The sequence below is a fragment of the Giraffa tippelskirchi genome, chromosome 4 (assembly GCF_054371585.1).
Source record: "Giraffa tippelskirchi isolate mGirTip1 chromosome 4, T2T-mGirTip1v1.2.pri, whole genome shotgun sequence".
Classification (NCBI taxonomy): Eukaryota; Metazoa; Chordata; class Mammalia; order Artiodactyla; family Giraffidae; genus Giraffa; species Giraffa tippelskirchi.
Genome location: NC_137278.1, coordinates 57,134,303 through 57,153,666, shown reverse-complemented (window position 1 = coordinate 57,153,666; position 19,364 = coordinate 57,134,303). Strand labels below are relative to the sequence as shown.

Here is a 19,364-nt window from a genome sequence, read left to right as displayed (position 1 = left end):
GAGAGGATATATGTATATGTATATGTATAACTGATATAGTTTGCTATTGTTCAGTCACTCAATCGTGTCTGACTCTTTGCAACCCCATGGACGACAGCACGCCAGGCTTCCCTGTCCTTCACTTTCTCCTGGAGTTTGCGCAAACTCATGTCCACTGAGTCAGTGATGCCATCCTATCATCTCACCCTCTGCTGCCCCCTTGTCTTCTTGCCCTCAAACTTCCCACTTTGCTGTGCACCTAAAACTAACACAATATAGTTGTAGATCAACTATACTCCAATAGGGGATGCAAATCCATAAAGACAAGGAAACAGGGCATCATATTCCAAAACCAGTTGGTCAAAGCTTGCTTCAGAATTGTGTTCCCAAGGGACCTCAGCTCTGGGACTTAAAATACAAAATTACCTGTCCAAATTCCACCATGTATTTAAGGGAGGGGTCAAGGCCTTTTAAATAGCTTCTTCTCCAGTGTTTGTTGGTCAGTAAGTGGCCAAGGCAGGACACCTCTGCCACAGGTTCACAGAGATGTGAAGGCCCGATGAGCAGAAAATCCCATCCATACTACCGACAGGTTGACTTAAAGATCAAAGATGAACCACCAAAATATAGTTTCCCCAAAAGCCATACGTTTATTTAAAACTCTTGAATCCCTGCACATTTCAAGCCATGCAGTCTTACATTATTGCTAAAACATATACAGGTTTTAGAAGTCAAACATGAAAGGCATTCTATTTTCTTTTAAAAGAACTGCTTTCACAATCTGCATTTCAAAAACATCACCTGGTTAAGAATCCAGGTATGTCCTTCATTGGTAGAGTTTAGAAATATTTTTAAAGCTCTAACTATTTCCAAGCAATAAAGGAATACTTTGAAAACATTTCAAGTTGTTTTAAATCTTGGATCATTCACAAAGTTTCAACCTGTGCAATTGTTTTCATTCTCTCTCTGATGCATCATGCACTTGGCTACAGTTCCATGAGTTTCCTGTAATTTTTTGACACATTGTCTTCTCTGTGTTTCTCTGTGGCTTTCATCAACTGGTAATTAGGCTGTCCTGTGTGTGGTTGCATCTGTGGTTGCCATCTCTGAAGGCACATTTTCCCATCTTTACATTATCACCCTTTACCTCAATGCCCCGTATTTCTCTGACCCTCTTCTTGGAGACCTTGAGAGATGGAACAAGCAAAGTCTGATAGGTTGATGGAGACACAAAGCTTTTCTGGATCTCCTAGGGTTGATCCCTGAGGCTCTGCCTTCCATGTGCCCTGCAAGCATGGACAAGAGAACAGAACTCATAGGCTGGGGAGGAAAGGAGCATGAACATGGGACCCACAGCACGCGGGCACCCTGTGTTTCACTGACCTCTTTCCTCAGGTAGTTTGTGTCTCTGATTTAACATGTGGGCAGGTTCCTCTGCACCTGGCGCCCTTTCCTGAAGCATGGGCAGCGCCTGCCCAATGGGCAGGAGGAGGAACTGAATCCTGATTGATGACCCCATTCTGTGCCCAGCGCTCCCTACAAAGCCTGGGAACAGAGGAAGTCAGTGAAACCTTCTTTGCTGGGAAAATGCCATGGTCCACAGCCATCTGTCTACTGAGGTCACAGAGAGGACCCTCGTCTGCCCACTCAACAGAGGCTCTGCCTGCAGACCCCCATCTCACAGGACCATGACCAAGCTGGAGCATCTATTAGGATGGCTTCAGAGGGTCTCAAAGACCCCACTTCCTTCCCAAGTCCCTGCTCCTGACCCTCAGCTGCTCCTCAAAGATGAAGCATGGGAACTTCTGGTCTCTGGGCCTTCACATCAGAGGACATTGTCCTGAGGTCACCTCTGGGTCCCCGTGTCTCTGTGCCACACATTCCTGGTGCTCCAGGGGCCCCACTGCTCATAGGGCCAGAGCAGAGGTCAGGCCAAGGTCATTCACTTTCAGACTGAAGCCCTTATCATCCCATATGAATTTGGTTTTTTTTTGTCATTTTGTCTCACATGACACTGTCCTGCACGCTGACACCCCTTCCCCCGGCTCCCCTGCCTCCCCTGCTCTGTTCTATGAGTTATAGTTAAAAAAAACCAGGCCACAGGAAACCAGTGCCTGCTCAGGAGACCCTGGTTTCAGACTCACTGTGTCTGGGAAGTCACAAAGCTCCCCTGACACACCTTCTGTTTTCCTGGTTGCATGCAAGCTCATCACGAGTGGGTTTAGCTACACTCTGCTTCCAGGTGGCGCTAGTGGTAAAAAATCCTCTTGCCAATGCAGGAGACATAAGAGACACAGGTTCGATCCCTGGGTCAGGAAGATCCCCTGGAGGAGGGCATGGCAATCCACTCCAGTATTCTTGCCTGGAGAATTCCATGGATGGAGGAGCCTGGTGGACTACAGTCCATGGGGTCACAAAGAGTCAGACGTGACTGAAATGACTGAGCACACAAGCTCCCAGTTCACAATGTTCAAAAAAGGTGCGACTCTGAATGTTCCAGAATCGCATCCCAGAAGGTTTTGTGCATCAGATATCTCGGCCCATTTAGAATTTAAAAGGCCAAATGGAAAGACCTTGAGACGGGGTGAGAGGCAGGCAGAGCGACAGGCCCACAAGAGCGGGGGCAGGTCATGCAGAGGGTTTAGAATTCTCCAGAAAGCCCTCTTCTGTCAGAACGTTAACATAAATAGGAAGCGTGCATGAAGCCAGAAATAAATCGAGAGCATGGAGGGTGCGCTTTCCCAGGGGCTCAGGCCAAGGTCAAGTGGCCAGTCAGCCAAAGAGCATCCACTCGCACAGGAACCTGGCTGCTTCCCAGGCCAGGCCCCTCCCAATCTCAGCCCTTGCCTGCCTCCCACATCCTCTCCAGCCCTCCTCAGGCTCCACAGCCTCAGGCCCTTGGGGAAGCTGTTGGTTGCTGAGAGCTGGCTGTGGGGATGGGGGGCAGGGGAATTGGTGGTGACATGGGAGCAGCCTGGCCCTATCCTGGGGCAGCCAGGTGCCTGGGGAGACTGCACCCAGGACACAGAGAGCTGCTCAGCCGTCCTACCTCGGAGGGCTCCGGGACATCTTGAGAAAACCATGGTGTTTGAGTCACCCCCTGGCCCGTTCATCCCTGGCTGCCCGTCCCGAGGCGCCTTCGAGCATCCGGATGTGGGGCTGGGAGAGGCAGTCACGTGTCCTTTCTAAATAAGACAGAAGCCACTGCTGTGGGTGAGGAGGACCCTTAAGGGTACCAAGACTGCTTCCAACTGCTGCAAAAATAACACATCCTTGAGCTAGGAGAATTGTGCTCGGATGTTTGCTGTATCCATGAGAAAGGGCACACACTAGAGAGTGACTCAGGAAGACGGTGCCCTCTGGGGTCCACTCTGCCAGTGGTCAGTCAACACCTTGACGAGAGGATAGGGCTACACATAAACTCCCGGCCACTCTTCCTCCCTTAGTTGAGTTAGCTGGGCTGTCCTTATGACGGCCATAGCCACACAGAGACGTGGGATCTGTCCATTTGGTAGAAAGATGAAGAGAGAAAGCCAGCCCTTGGGGAACCCAGGAAGGAAGGTCTGGGTGTCAAGAAGGAAAGAAGCCTAGGCTGGGGGAGAAGGTGGTGAGATGGAAGATAGACGCCCCAGGTCCCAGCCGCCTGGACCAGATCTCGCCATGACCCTGCTACCTGTGACCTAGGACAAAGTGAAGGACTTGAGGGACTCAATGTCAATAAGATTTATTTGTTAATATTTCAATATTGTTGTTATGTGCATGCTCAGTTACTCAGTCGTGTCCGATGCTTTGCAATCCTGTGGGCGGTAGCCCACCAGGCTCCTCTGTCCCTGGGATTTCCCAGGCAAGAATACTAGAGCAAGTTGCCATTCCCTTCTCCAGGGGATCTTCCTGACCCAGGGATTGGACCCACATCTCCTGCGTTGGCAGGCAGATTCTTTACCACTGAGCCACCTGGGAAGCCTGATGTTGTTATTGGGATCCAGAAAATTCATGGTGTGTTAAGCATCCCCTTCTGCCAATGGTTTCAATAAAAATTCTTTTTTTTTTAATTTTTGTTTGTTCATGGTACATTTTTTTAAATTGGAGTATAGTTGCTTTACGATGTTGTATTATTTTTTGCTGTACAGCAAAGTGAGTCAATTATATGTATACAAATATCTCCTCTTTTTGGATTTCCTTCCCATTTGGGTCACCACAGAGCATGGAGTGGAGTTTCCTGTGCCATACATCCATCTGCTTCTTACCCACCTTCTGAGAGGTTCTTCTGAGAAAGTACCACCCCTTGGGTGGATCTGGGAGGGCATGGGTCACCTGGCCCCTGAGAGGAAGAGACTTGTGCTCAGAAGTAAAGTGATCTGCATGAGTCACAGGACTGCCGGTGGCAATGAGGCAAAGTAACAGCATGATTAGAACAGCTCCCAGCCATTCCTACCACACCAACCCAGAGAAGAACTTGCAATCCTAAGAGCTCCAGAAAGGCCATAATAAGGATGGCACTGAACCAAAATAAAAATAAATAAAATAGAGCAGGGTGGGGACATTAAGAAGGAAACTGGAGGGCAGGTGAGAAAAATGTGGGTCCTGCAGCCTTGTTGAACCTGGACACCACTCTCTGTGTAAAGAGAGAGAAAGCAACTGTCCTTTCAATGCAAAAGAGCTCTGAGTGAAATCACAGCACACAGTTGACCCTCAAACAACTCAGTGTCAAGGGTGCCAACTCCTATGCAGTCAAAAATCCAAGGATAACTTTACAGTGTACCCTCTTTATCTGAGGGGCTGTATTCTTGCATTCATCTTCCCCAGGGAGCATATAGACTGTAGGACAGATTTACTGAGAAAAATCCAGGTGTAAATGGACCCACACAGTTGAAACGCCTCTTATTCAAAGGTCAACTGTGTTTGAAAGCTCTTCATAGTCTGGCAAGTGTGATTGAAGGTATTTGAAATCCAGGCTGGTACGTGAACTTGCATGTCTGAAAGTGGCAGTGGAAACACACGATTTCCCAGTTGGTTTGCAAATGCTGCCAGAGGACAAGTTGCACAAAAATTAGACAGACAAGGCTTCAGGTCTCCCCGTAGTATTTTCCAGTCCAGGGGAGGAGGGGTGGAGACTCACCCAGCACATGTCTAAATATTTAATTTCTAAACCAGGACAACAGTTCACAGGTTCTAGCCTTCTCTCTCTCTGTCAACCTGGGAGGCCACATTCCAACCTAAGAGCTCAGCTTCCTCAGCCGTCGTGCCAGCACCTGAAGATGGGGGCAGCCCCTGCAGCTGCTCCCTGTCTCTCCACTGCCAGCCCCGCCTCTGCAGCACCAGAGCCGTCTGTCCACACACACACAAAGAACCCAACCCACGCCCAGGCCATACCCACACATAACCCAGCCCACCCCCTGGCCACACCATGTGGAGCTTCTGCTGCCCGAGCCAGGCAGAGGTACGGCTGGGGGACTCCTGTGAAGCCCACAGGTGATGAGGTACGCCACCAGGCGCCAGTTTGGGGCTATTCCTGCCTGTCCCACCTCCCAATGTGGTAACCAAGGTCATTGACCTGAAAAAGATGTCTGGAATAAATTATTCAGAAGAAAGGCAGGTTTTAAAGTACTGTATAGAGAACCATACAATTTTTGATATAGATAAAACATAGTGAGATATCTGGAAATATATACCCAAAATCTGTGGCCTTTATTATCATTGAAATATAGCTATTTCTACTCTATCTCTCCTCAAAGAGTTATTTTTTATTGCTACTGTAGTGTGACACTAAGATAGATATGATAGATAGATGATAGGTATGATGGATAGATGATAGATATGATAGATAAGTAGATAGGTAATAGATTATTGATAGATACTTAGATAGATGATAAATGACAAATAGATAAATGGTAGATATATAGATAGATACATTCAGATAAATAATAGAGGGTATATAATGCCTCTATTTCAATATTTCATGGTTTAACACTGGAAGCAAAGTCTGGTGAAAGACACATTTTCAGGCATACTTAAATAACCTCAATGAGACGTATCAGGACACAATAGTGCTTGCAGTGAATTAATGGTACCTGCAACCAGCTTCTCGATTGTGGTCAATATTAATTTTTTTAAGTCCTTCATATTTTTGAGGAGGGGAAACCTTGTCTTGAAGAGAACTCGCATAGAATCATAGGTTTCTAATTTAGGGGATATAAAAGACTCCTTTCACAGAAGATGTAATACACCGATCTTTATTTTCATCAGGAGAAAACCATGCTGATAGACTTAATTACAGCAAACAGTTTGGCAATTAACTTCTATCTCTCAGAATGAGATCTGAGTAATTCTGATGGCAAAAGGGCTGCTCCTGAGGCAGCTGTTTCTTCTTCAAATTTGAGTGATTTAATTCTTCAAATTGGTGAGAGTTCCCGGCTTCCAGGAGAGAGAACCCTTGGAACCATTTTAAAAAGGCCTTTGGATGCATTCAGAGTGAATTACTTGGTTTAATCGTATATGAAGATCTGAGTTTCCATAATCTTTTCCCAAAAGCTGTCCTTTGATGAGCATCCTCAGATGTACATGTGTTACTTATCCCAATATCTGAGCTCATACTGTACATGTTATCAGTGGTGTGGTGTTTAATAACCAATGCTCCTGGGGAAAAATCCTGTACATAGTGATTTCTATTGTGTAAGTATTCCCATGACAGCCAATGTAATTTCAAGCTACCCAATTGAGACCGCTTATCGCAGAGCTGGGAAGAGCAGTCCAGTAGCAAGCAATACATAATATACACAATAATTCTACTCTACAGATATGACACAAGTGAGTAAGCTTGAGAACACAGATAAAAGTAAAATATGATAAACAAGGAGGAAGTGGTGACTTTTGAGTGTTTATTACCTCTGATTTAATGTGTTTCATTAATTAAAATTTATAGTTTAATTTTTTTAATTTTAATACTATCTTTTAATTGCCAAATAGAAATACATGATTAATTGCATTGTGATCAGATTTAAATATATTGCTGCATGCAGCCACAGATCATTCAAAACTGCAGAAGAAAAAAACAGTGATTAGATGCCACGAAGTAGGTGGCAATGCCTTAACTGTAGCCGAGTTTTTAGGCCCAAGAGCCTCTTCCATCCTTGTCAAGGAGAGTGCTAACCTTCTCTTCTTTCATATAACACTACAGTTTAGCTTTTAATAAACTTTCTTTTTTAGAGATCTTTTAGATTCAGAATATAACTGAGAGGAAGACACTGAGATTTTCCCATATGTCCTCTGCCTCCACCCTACTCATATGCTCCTCCATTACCAGCAGCCTACCCTGGATGGTACCTTCATTAAAACTGTTGGACGTACATGGGCACATCATCACCCAGAGCCCATTGTTATATTTGTGTTCAGTCTTGGTGTCATATAATCTATGTGCTGTGTTCAGTCACTGAGTCACGTCAAACTCTTTGTAGCCCTATGGGCTGTAGTCCACGAGGCCCCTCAGTCCATGGAATTCTCCAGGCAAGAACACTGGAGTGGGTTGCCACACACTCCTCCAGCGGATCTTCCCAACCCAGGATCAAATCTTCATCTTCTGCATTGCAGGCAGATTCTTTACTTCTGAGCCATCGGGGAAGCCCTATGTAATCTACGTGCTGTGCTAACTCTTTTCGACCCTATGGACTGTAGCCCACTGGGCTATAGGTTTGAACATATGTATAATGACATGTACCCACCACTATAGTATCATTCAGAGCAATCTCACTGTCCTAAAAATCCTCTGCTTGGCCTGTTTACCCTAATCCCTGGCGACTGCTGACCTTCTTATGGTCTCCATCGTTTTGCCTTTTCCAGAACCTCATAGAGTTGAAATCCCACAGTATGTATACTTTTCATATTAGCTTCTTTCATTTAGTTACATGCATTTAGGTTTCCTCCATGTCTTTCCATGGCTTGATGCTCTTTTTCTTTCTCATGCTGAATCATATTCCATTGTCTGGATGCACCACAGTCTATTTATTCGCCACCTACCAAAAGACATCTTGGTGGCTTCCAAGTTTTGGTGATTATAATGAAAGCTGCTACAAACATCTGTGTGAGGGTTTTCAACTCATTTGGAGAGATACCAAGGGGTGCGATTGCTGGATACATAGTTTAGTTTTTAATAAAGTCAATGCTGAACAGTTGTCCTGGAAAATTCCTGGAGGTTGAGCAGCTTTCCTTAGCTGGCATAAGCCAGATTTAACACATCTCTGTCCAGTCATTCCGTCCCCACCCTTCCTCTAAATTGTACTTCAAACTTGAGCTCTTGGGTGTCTCTAAATGAAGTCCCTTTGTGATTCAGTCTTCAAAATGTTGCTTTTGTTTCTGTGTGTGTGTATATACTAGTGGATTTATTAAATTAAAAAATAGACTGGTTTGGCGCTCTATGACAACCTGGAGGGATGGGATGGGGTGAGAGGTGGGACGGAGGTTCAGTAAGAAGGGGATATGTGTATAACTATGGCTGATTCATACTGATATATGGCAGAAACCAGTACAATATTGTAAAGCAATTATCCTTCAATTCAAAATAAATAAATTTTTAAAAGAACAACAAAAAAATAGACTGGTTAGTTCTAACCTTTCTAGCTAAGAAGTGAATCAGGGCTGCTTGCTTTCTTTTTTGCCCCTCCCAGAGCACCGCAGGCAGAATGTGCTAACCTTCTCCGATTTCAGCATCCCAGGGCCTGCAGAAGTGCCCCAGGGAACCAGGGAACAAACCCCTCCCCCAACCTGGCCATTCTCCCCAGAGCTTCAACCTTCAACCTGAGCTTCTCCACTTTTCTATTTGATGGAACACCTTTCTGAGTTAGATTGTTTGAAGGAGCATTTCGCTGACTGAAAACTCTTTCAAGTTGCCGCCTTGGCATTGACAGTGTCACTGAAGGAATCGGATGGCATGCACAACACTAGTCTTTGGCTCATCAACCACACTGTTCGAGCCGCGCTTGCCTCTGGCTCAGCAAGAATTGCACTGATGATCAGAATGCATTTAGACAGGAGATGCCTCTGGCATTGTGGCCCAAGATGTCCATCTCCATGGCAATGGTGAGAAACAGAGAACCAATTATTAAACAGTCACAGTTACACATGGAATTATTTGACATTCATCCTGGGGGCAAGTGGTTAACAGTGTAATTATTTGAGATTCATCTTTGGGGCGAATGGTTAACACTGTGAAGTTGTGAAGAGGAATAAGTATGCTCAGTTTTTATTTTCCTCTTTGACTCAATAATTTCTGCCTGGAGGGAAGAGTCATTAAGGCTCAGCTTTGGTTATCAAGGCTTCAAACAGTCAGTCTGGGCAGGAATATTTGCTAGGCACATTAGGCGACACCCCACAATTCATGTTGTTCAGCACAGACTTTGTTAAAACTATTGTGTTAAGAGGTTTATCACATCCAACCCAGGCATTATAATCAGTTGGTAAGGACTGTTGCTGAAGCTGAAGCTCCGATATTTTGGTCACCTGATAGCAATAGCTGACTCAATGGAAGACTCATGCTGGGAAAGAATGATGGCTGGAGGAGAAGAGAGCAGCAGAGGATGAGATGGTTGGATGGCATCACCGACTCAATGGACGTGAGTTTGAGCAAACTCAGGGAGATAGGCAAGGACAGGGAAGCCTGGTGTACTGCAGTCCATGGGGTTGCAAAGAGTCAGACATGACTGAGTGACTGAACAACAGCAATGATGAGTGCAGTGTATCGTTAAGTATACCCTGGGAGGCTGGGAATGGTAGAAATGGGTTCCTAAGGTATCCTTGGTACTCTGTCTGCTGGTTATGATCACAATGCCTGCCAACCTCTCTGTTCTCAGGGCAGAGGCATTGGAGATGTAGGGAAACATTTTACAGCTCTGCCTTTGGGTGAAGAAACCACTGATTCAGATCTATTTTAGAGGTAAGTTAGAGGAAAATTTTCGCATGTATTTTTTTCTTTTGCAAACAACCTTGTAGAGAGGTTAACAAATCTCCTTGCTTAATTTTGTTCTCTTCATTTGTTCTCAGGGAGGGATTACAGCTGGGTCTGTCCCTGGGCATGGCTTGATAACCACTGCGTTCTTAGATTTCATACCAGACTGATTCAAGGACACATAAGGACTAGATAAATGGTCTCCCATGAAAGGAGAGAGCTCAGATGCGACCTTAGAGATGGCAAGCTTGGAGCTGAAGGAACTATCCTGTCCCAGAGGCTCCTTTCGGTTCATATGGGGACGGATTGTGTTGTGATCTGGAAGTGATCCCTGATCTGAAAACGCTATTGTTTTCCCCAAATCTTAGAATCAAACATTTCAAAGCATGAGACAAGTTTTGAGAGCATCTGAGTGAGCCCTTTCTTCCTATAAATGAGGAAACTGATACCTAGAGAGATTTGCCAGTGGGGAGGAGGCCACACAGCCCAGACAGGCCCAGCCTGGCTAGTGACCCAGGACTGGAGCTGGGCTCTGACTGAGAAGCCAGACTTAAGGGCCTGGGGGCAGAGGAACCTGGCCTCTCACTTGCAGCCTGAGGTACTGACAGGTTGCATTCTCCTATTCTCCTTTAAGAAAAAATTAAATAAGAATGTAAGGAAGTCAACTGCAGAATTTTAATCAGTAAAAGGATGGTTTGGAGGAGTGTCTATGAGTGATAATTAGATGTGAGCACCTCCCACACCAAGACAGCCTCCCCACTTCCCAGCAGCCACCACTGGAAACGCAGGGTCAGCGAACTGGCTGGTGACTTCCTCAACACAGGCCAGGCCTGAGGACATTGCAGCGCCACAGGCCACACACTTAACAACAGAATTTCATGAAAGTGGTCATTCCTGCCAGGGCTGCTCATTGCTCAAGGGAAATGAAAGCATTAGTCGCTCAGTTGTGTCCAACTCTTTGTGACTCCGTGGACTGTAGCCCACCAGGCTCCTCTGTCCATAGGATTCTTCAGGCCAGAATACTGGAGTGGGTTGCCATTTCTTTCTCCAGGGGATCTTCATGACCCAGGAATCGAACCGGGGTCTCCTGCATTGCAGGCAGATTCTTCACCATCTGAGTCACAGGGACGTCCTATTGCTCAGGGAAGGGGTTTCCACCCTCAGGAAGAGGGGATTTTTGGCTCATGGATGTGAGGGCTCCTGTGAGGTTACATGTTTGTAGCACAGTCACACTGTCTGGGGAGGAGAGGTCAAAAATCATGCCCCAACCTGGTTGTGAATCTGGACATGGCCACTAGTGAGCTGTGGGATTTGTCCTGGAGTCAGCTTCCTTGCTGTAAAAAGGGGATTGCAATCCCCTCACTACACACCACACACATACACCCCCGCATGTACTTATCTCCCCCACACATCATACACACACACCACACACATATAGACACCATACACATACACATATACACACCACACACCATACATACATACACACCACACGCATACACACACCATGCACACACACCACACACATACACACACCACACACATACATCCCCATAGATACATATCCCCCGACACACACACATACATGCCTTCACACACACACCATATACACACATCACACACATACACACAGTACACACCTCACACATGGGGCCATGAGATTATATGCAGAATATGTGGCCTGCAGAAGGAACTTGATAAGTGTTCTTTTATTCTTTTTTAATTGGAGGATAATTGCTTTATAATGTTGTGTTCGTTTCTGCTGTATGTATCAGCTCTATGAGCACATATATTCCCTCCCTCTTGAGCCTCCATTCCACCCATCCCCATATCACCCCTCTAGGTCATTGCAGAGCACTGAGCTGAGCTCCTTGTTCTGTACAGCAGCTTCCCACTAGCTGTCTCTTTTACACGTGGTCGTGTATAACATCTTACGTTCTCAATTCGTCCCATCCTCTCCTTCCGTCACTGTGTCCACAAGTCTGTTCTCTACTTCTGGGTCTCTACTCCTGCCCTGCAAATAAATTCATCAGTACCATTTTACTAGATTTCACATATACACATTAATATACAATATTTGTTTTTCTCTTTCTGACTTACTTCATTCTGTGTGACAGGCTCTATGTTCATCCACCTCACTACAACTGACTCACATTTGGAACGTGATAAATATTTGATCTCTCCTCTTTCAAACAATTTTTTAAAGCTTACATCTTTTCATTAATCAAAAGAGAATATTAGCACCTCACTTTTCATGATTGAATTTCCCAGGTGGCGCTAGTGGTAAAGAATACACCTGCCAGTGCAGGAGACACGGATTCAATCCCTGGGTCAGGAGGATCCCCTGAAGAGGGAAATAGCAGCCCACTCTAATATTCCTGCCTGAGAAATCCCATGCACAGAGGAGCCTGGCTGCCTATAGTCCATGGGGTCACAAAGAGTCAGACACAACTGAGCACTCAAGACAGACTTTCATGATCTATTCTACCCTAAGCTTTAACCCAGAGATGTCTTTTTTTGCTTAAACAGCACTTTGGCAAAAGGAGACCTACAGCAGAATAACTGACAAATATTGACTTTTCTGGTGTGTCAGATGCCTTTACCACAAAATGCAAGTAAATGTAATAAGCCATGAAAATACAACTGGGAATAGAGTGAGAATCGCGTCAGATACAGAGGTGTGTGTGTGTATGTTTAGGACCCGTGACAGCGTTCATCTGTGTGTCTCCTCCTAAAGCCCCTTGAAACATTCGCTTGTCACCTGTCCTTCTCTGTGACACGGCCATCAACAGAGCATCTCCCGGAGGGGCAGGCTGAAGTTGGCATGGCTTCTGCCCCCGGAGTTTCTCTGCTCAAATAAATCAACCCACGTGAAGAACGGATGTGAGTGTGTCCATCAGATAACTTTCTCAACGAAGTGTGTGTGCACCCCTCGGGGAATCCAGCACCTGTGCTCTACTGCGTCTTTGGTCTGTGTTTCCGATACTCTTGGTTGTTTATCCAACAGTTCCTCCTCAGCCCCTTCTTCTTGCTGGTGGTGATTGCTTCTCATCATGGAGCCTGCAAACACCAGACATTCATGCCCCACCCTCTCTGAGGCCAGGTCATGGGCCTGAGAGCCAATTGAGGCCAATGGACAAGAGGGTACGTGTGCTGAGGCCTTGCTGAGAAAACCAGGCAGGTGAGAAGAACCTCCTTCCCTATCTTTGGTGTAAAGGTGGCCCCTGGGCCAGTGGCTGTTATGTGGTGCCCTCCAAATGTGGGGGTTTGGGGGGCAGCAAGGATGAAAGTCAACCTTATGAGGTATCAGAGAAGACCCTGAGCCTTCAGAATTTTGTGTGAGATAATAACGGAGAGCAAGGAGATCAGACCAGTCAGTCCTAAAGGAAATCAGTCCTGAATATTCATTGGAAGGACTGGTGCTGAAACTGATGTTCCAGTCCTTTGGCCACCTGATGCAAACAGCCAACTCAGTGGAAAAGACCCTGATGCTGGGAAAGATTGAGGGCAAGAGGAGAAGCGGGTGACAGAGGATGAGATGGTTGGATGGCATCACCAACTCAATAGACATGAGTTTGAGCAAGCTCCAGGAGTTGGTAACGGACAGGGAAGCCTGGTGTGCTGCAGTCCATGGGGTCACAGAGTTGGGCACCACTTAGTGACTGAACAACAACAACAAATAATGAACTTTATTGTTTAAGCCCCTAGAAATGGAATATCTTGTTAATGGCTGAAAGCATCCAGAATGGTGGGCTTGTTGTCCAAACCCACCCTAGGTTCTGTATACCTTGGCTTCTGTTTCACACGTTTATCCAGTATCTTCAGGTGAGAGTCTGTGAAGTTGGTTGTAGAGGCTAGTAGGTTGTAGATAGTCTTGACGTTCATGTCTGGAGTGGAAAAGGGCTTGGCCTAGGCAGTTGGTGACAGAGCTCCCCTGGCAGTCCAGTGGTTAAGATTTTGCCTTCCAATGTATGGGGTGCAGGTTCCATCCCTGATCAGGGAGCTAGGATCCCACATGCCTCTTAGCCAAAACATAAAAAATATTGTAACAAATTCAATAAAGATTTTAAAAATGGGCCACATCAAAAAAAATCTTAACTATTCCTTTCCTCCCCAACCCCCAACCCTGGCAACCATAAGTTTGTTTTCTGAATCTCTTTCTGTTTTGTAAGTTCATTTGTATCATTTCTTTTTAGGCTCCACATACAAGAGATGTTGAGTTTGGGATAGTCATGTGCACGATGCTATATTTAAAATGGATAACCAACAAGGTCCTACTGTACAGCACAGGGAACTCTGCTCAATGTTATGTGGCAGCTTTGATGGGAGGGGGTTGGGGGAGAATGGACACATGTATATGTATTGCTGTTCACCTAAACTATCATAACATTGTTAATCGGCTATGTTCCTAGTTGCTCAATTGTGTCTGACTCTTTGCGACCTCATGGAATGTAGCCCACCAGGCTCTTTTGCCCATGAGGATTCTCCAGGCAAGAATAGTGGAGTCGGTTGCCATGCCCTCCTCCAGGGGATCTTCTCAACCCAGGGATTGAACCCAGGTGTCCTGCATTGCAGGCAAATTCTTTACCATTTGAACCACCAGGGAAACCCAATCAGCTATACCCCCCAATACAAAATGAAAAGGTCAAACGAAAAATAAATCTTAAAAAAACATTAGCGACTGTGAAATAGCACAGTGGTAAATATTCCTTTCTCAATCATAGTCTCCACTCTTGTTTCCCAGTCTGCATATGTTGAATAACTTCAGTGTTTCTCTGAAATTCAGCACCACATGCAGACCCTCCCTAGCAGCTGCGTGTTTCATTTGTCACGTATACGTTGAATGCCCGTGGATGCCAGCCCACGTTCTAGATCCTGGGACACATGGATGAGTAGGTCAGAGCCATTGCCCTTGGGGACTCATAAGTTGGTGAGGAGACCCAGAGACAAATAGATGACACAGCTAAAACCAGACTCTTATCAGCTCGGGTCTTGGCAGGAAACAGATGGCCCAATCATAAAGTCTAAGTGAAGTGAGTTTAATTAAACAGCTATTCAGGTGGTGTGGAGGGGTTTCCCATGGTGACTGGCTTCTGGGGAGCTGATGGGTCAGCAGAGGGAGTGTGGAGTGAGGCCCCAAGAGAACGTGGGACCAGAGACCCTCGGCTACTGCCCACCGTCCTCCCCTGCTGACCCCAGAGCTAACCAGAGGTCAAGAGGCCAGGGGACAAGCAAAGGAGCCTAGAAAGCTTAGATCCTGGGATTCAAAGCACAATGGAGGCAGAAAATGGGACCATGCGGTGGGGCGCCTGCAAATAACCAGCAGAGAAGGGAACAGGCTTCGTGCCTGGGCCTTTGACCATGATAACCACCTCTCTCTCTTCCTCTACCCTGAGCCCTCTTTTGTACATTCATCTCTTGGAGAACTATATCCCAGGCCTTGCTGGAAAAGGCCATCCAAAGAGGTGCAGAAAAACCACTTGGGTCTTAGGGATTGTAGAAATGCATGTGCATCACCAGCTCAAACTTAATTAAAAATTCACAGGGTTGAGAGCCCGCAGCCAGCCTGAGGGGAAACAGAGAGGATTAAAGAGGTTTCATCGTGGAAATTGAGCACGGCTTCTAGGACGGCTGGGGCACGGGGAGATGAGACAGTACTTAACCTGCTTTAGCTTCAGCCCAGGGATCCTGGGCAGGACGCGCTGGAGAATGGAGACCCTCATCTCACTAACTGAGAGCAACGTCCTGAGGAATGAGAACATTTAACTTCTAATGAATTCGAATCTCTTTCATCAAATCTGTAATGAATCCTCGTGCTGCCCAGACTAACATTGGAATTTTTACTCATTAAATTCTGATTATGATCCATATGTCCTACCCTCAAAACACACTCTTACCTTTTTTTTTTTTTTTGCACCAATAGAGCAGTCCTGTGATTGGAGAGCAGTTGTTTCCCAAGGGAACATTAAGTTCCCCAAAATGAGGTCTGTAGGTCCCTGGAAGGAGGGAGGAGCCCTTGAAGGTTCACTCCACCCCAGCCTGCAGTCAGGATGCCCACACCTGACTCACCTGCATCACCTGCCCCATCTGAGTCCTCACCCTGGCCCCTGAGTGCCCTTGGAGAGCAATGTCCCTATCATTCCTAACTTAGCTATCTGGGGCTTTTCCATCCCAATAATGTACATTGTTATTCAGTCACTGAGTCGTGCCCAACTCTGCGACCCGCATGGACTGCAACATGCCAGGCTTCCCTGTTCTTCACCATCTCCCGGAGTTTGCTCAAACTCACGTCCATAGAGTTAGTGATATCATCCAACCATCTCATCCTCCCTCTGTCGTCCTCTTCTCTTGCCCTCAATGTTGCCCAGCATCAAGGTCTTTTCCAACGAGTAGGCTCTTCACATCAGGTGGCCAAAGAATTGGAGCTTCAGCTTCAGTATCATTCCTTCCAGTGAATATTCAGGCTTGATTTCCTTTAGGATTGACTAGTTTCATCTCCTTGTAATCCAAGGGACTCTCAAGAGTCTTTTCCAGCACAAATTACCTATGTGCAATTTTAAAGTCCCGCGGGGGTTCTACAAGATTTTATGAAGAGCAACAGAGACTCCGAGCACACTCTGCTCCTGCGAGGCAGCCCACCTGCACCAGTTGAGCATATCCTTGGTTTTTTCCTTCTCTGTCTCCAGACAACACGCTTTTGCTGCTCTTCCCAGAGTCTCCCATTTAGGCGTTGCCTCTGGGCTCCCCAGCCTGAGATGCCAAGTCTGTCCTCAAACAGCGCTCCCCCTCACTTGTTGTGCCCCCATCTCACTCATACATGTTTCCTGGCCTCCCATCCTCTCGACATCAATAAAGTTTCCACATAACTTGGTTACAGCAGTTCAGTGTTTACAGAATGATGCTTGTAAATGCTGTTCACAGCTGAGTCACAGTGTAAGCTATTTGTTTTTTGTTTCTTACACAACATTTTCTTTGGAGCTTACCGTTGTACCAGGGGTGTGTGTGTATATATATTTAACTATTTATTACTACCATACTTTCAAACTCTGAAGTTTGTTAGTGTAAATCTCCCGTTTCTATAGCCAAACATGTCAGGGTGTCTGTCCATTCTTTCCGAGGAAATGCCCTGTCCTGCCCTTGTTTTCTGAATCCCAATTCTTCTTCTACGGTTCCCTCCCCCATTTTAGAGGCTATACCCTGCAACGGCTTCCTGCCAAATTTCCGCAAATCTCACACATCATAACAAGTCTTTATTCCATCCACATACTTGGTTGATTTTCTGGCTGGAGATAGAATTCCAGGATCAGAATCTTTTCTCTTTGGAATTTTGAAAGCTCTGCTTCACTGTCTCCCATCTTCCAGGACTGGTACAAGGATGGGCAGTTAGTGCCACTCCGTCCTGGTGTCTTAACCTGTGAATGGCTGGTTCACCCCTGGGAGTGTTTGGGGTCTTCTCCTTCATGGGGTTCTAAAATTCTGCAGTGATGTCCTTGGACTGGCTCATTTTCAGACTTCAGGCAGGGTCCAAGGTGGACCCTTTTAATCTAGAAAATATTATCCTTCTAGGAAAGCCCCCTCTCAGGTTCTAGGAAACTTTTCTTTGTTATTTCTTATATAATTTCCTCCTCACCGTATCCTGTTTTCATTCCTGTGATTTTCTGGTTGTTGTTGTTAAGTCTCTCAGTCATATCCAACTCTTGATGACCCCATGGACTGTAGCCCACCAGGCTCCTCTGTCCATGGGATTTCCTAGCCAAGAATACTGTAGTGGGTTGCCATTTCCTTCTCCCGGGAATTTTCCCAACCCAGGGATTGAACCTGTGTCTTATGTCTCCTGCATTGGCAGGCAGGATTATCTTACCATTAGAGTCACCTGGTAATTGGCCAGTAATGACATAAATCTTTTAGAAAAAATGACACTCTCGAGACCCCATTACCAAGCACGTTTTCCCTGATGTCACCCTGGATCCAGTTTGAAAAGCCCCTCCCTCTGGTAGGGGGTGATGGTTGTTGTTCAGTCATTCAGTCCCCCGGTCAAGTCCAACTCTTTGTGACCCCATGGACTGCAGCTCTCCAGGCTTTCCGGGGGGTGGTACTTTTCCCCAAAGCCTCCCACCTTCCACTTAAACTAAACAGCAGGGGAGCTATTCCCCAGGGACGATACAGACTCAAGTTTCCCCTGTACTTTGAGATCCAAGAGTAAAGGAACCCTGAACCTCCAAGGTCATTATTACTGGTTTCTATTAGAAACACACCATGCCTTTTAAGTAAGTTTCTAAAAAATATGGGGTGGCGGGGGTTGGAGGCACTTGGCTGGCAGGTCTCTGTTTGCTGAAGGAGCTGGTAACTTACTTTGGCTCGGCTTTTGGAAGCAGTGTGTGTGCCAGGTAAGAACAAGGTACCATTATGAAGAGAAGAGTGACCTCACTGCTCAGAGACTAGAGGAGACCACACCTGGAGGACCGTTCTGTTTCTGGAAGCTTAGTTACAGATCGATGAGGTGAAGAGTGGAGGGCTGCCAGGAGAAGAGAAAACAAGGAAGAGATGCAGAAAATTAAAGCTGCTGGAGTATGAAAAAAACATCTCAGGAAAGCACCCATTCCCATGTTGATAATTCAACATTACTTAGCAAGAGTTTACCTGGAGAAGGAAATGGCAACCCACTCCAGCATTCTTGCCTGGGAAATCCCATGGACAGAGGAACCTGGTGGGTACGGTTCAGGGGGGTCTCAAAGAGTCAGACATGACTGAGAGGCTGAGCACAAGCTAGAGTTCAACAGGTGTAAGACGACATTTTAGAGAATCCGGGATGAATAAAAGCCGGAACACTTCCAAAATTTAAAATAAGGGGCCGGAGCAGCGGTCATTTGCAATCACCCCAAACTTTCCTAGTTATTCTGTACACGGAGGAGCAGCGTGTTGCTTCATGAGAATACTGATTCATCTCCTGAGCTCCTGTTATACAAACATGGCGTCATCAAGCCAGATAAACACACGGTAAACAAGCCAGCACTCACTCCTGTCTTCCACCTACAGAAGACTTCAACTGAATAACAAAGCGAAGCCTAATACAAATAATATTGTGAAGTCAGTCCCTGTCCCCTAGAAGGGGTGCTGTGAAACGCCAAAGTCTAAACACAGCAGAAGAAAGAAGGCTGCAAAGAAAAGTCAGTTCTCTGAGCAAAAGGCCATCTTTCTGGCATTCAGAAACAGTCATATACATGCAGTCATGGGATATTTTATTTGAAGATTTTTTTGTGTGTGCACCGTTTTTTGTTTTTTTTTTTGAGTCTTTACTGAATTTCTTACAATATTGCTTTTGTTTTTATTTTTATTTTATTTTTGTCTTTATTACTATGTTCTGTTTTCTTTGGGTTAATATTTATTATTATTATTATTTATTTTCTTTTTGGTTGTGCTGGGTCTTTGTTGATGCATGGGCTTTTCT

The 19,364-nt window shown here is 45.8% G+C and overlaps 1 long non-coding RNA gene and 1 other non-coding gene across 2 annotated transcripts; both read right to left on the bottom strand.

Moving 5' to 3' along the window:
• Positions 1–7,025: 7,025 nt before the first annotated feature.
• LOC145504131 (U6atac minor spliceosomal RNA) lies at positions 7,026–7,151 on the bottom strand. The gene has a single exon (XR_014052112.1). It is a non-coding gene; the product is annotated as a U6atac minor spliceosomal RNA (small nuclear RNA).
• Positions 7,152–13,579: 6,428 nt separating this feature from the next.
• On the bottom strand, positions 13,580–16,794 carry LOC145546518 (uncharacterized). Its single transcript, XR_014082982.1, has 2 exons — positions 15,814–16,794; positions 13,580–13,937 (listed from the first exon to the last, which is right to left on the bottom strand). It is a non-coding gene; the product is annotated as an uncharacterized LOC145546518 (long non-coding RNA).
• Positions 16,795–19,364: the final 2,570 nt, after the last annotated feature.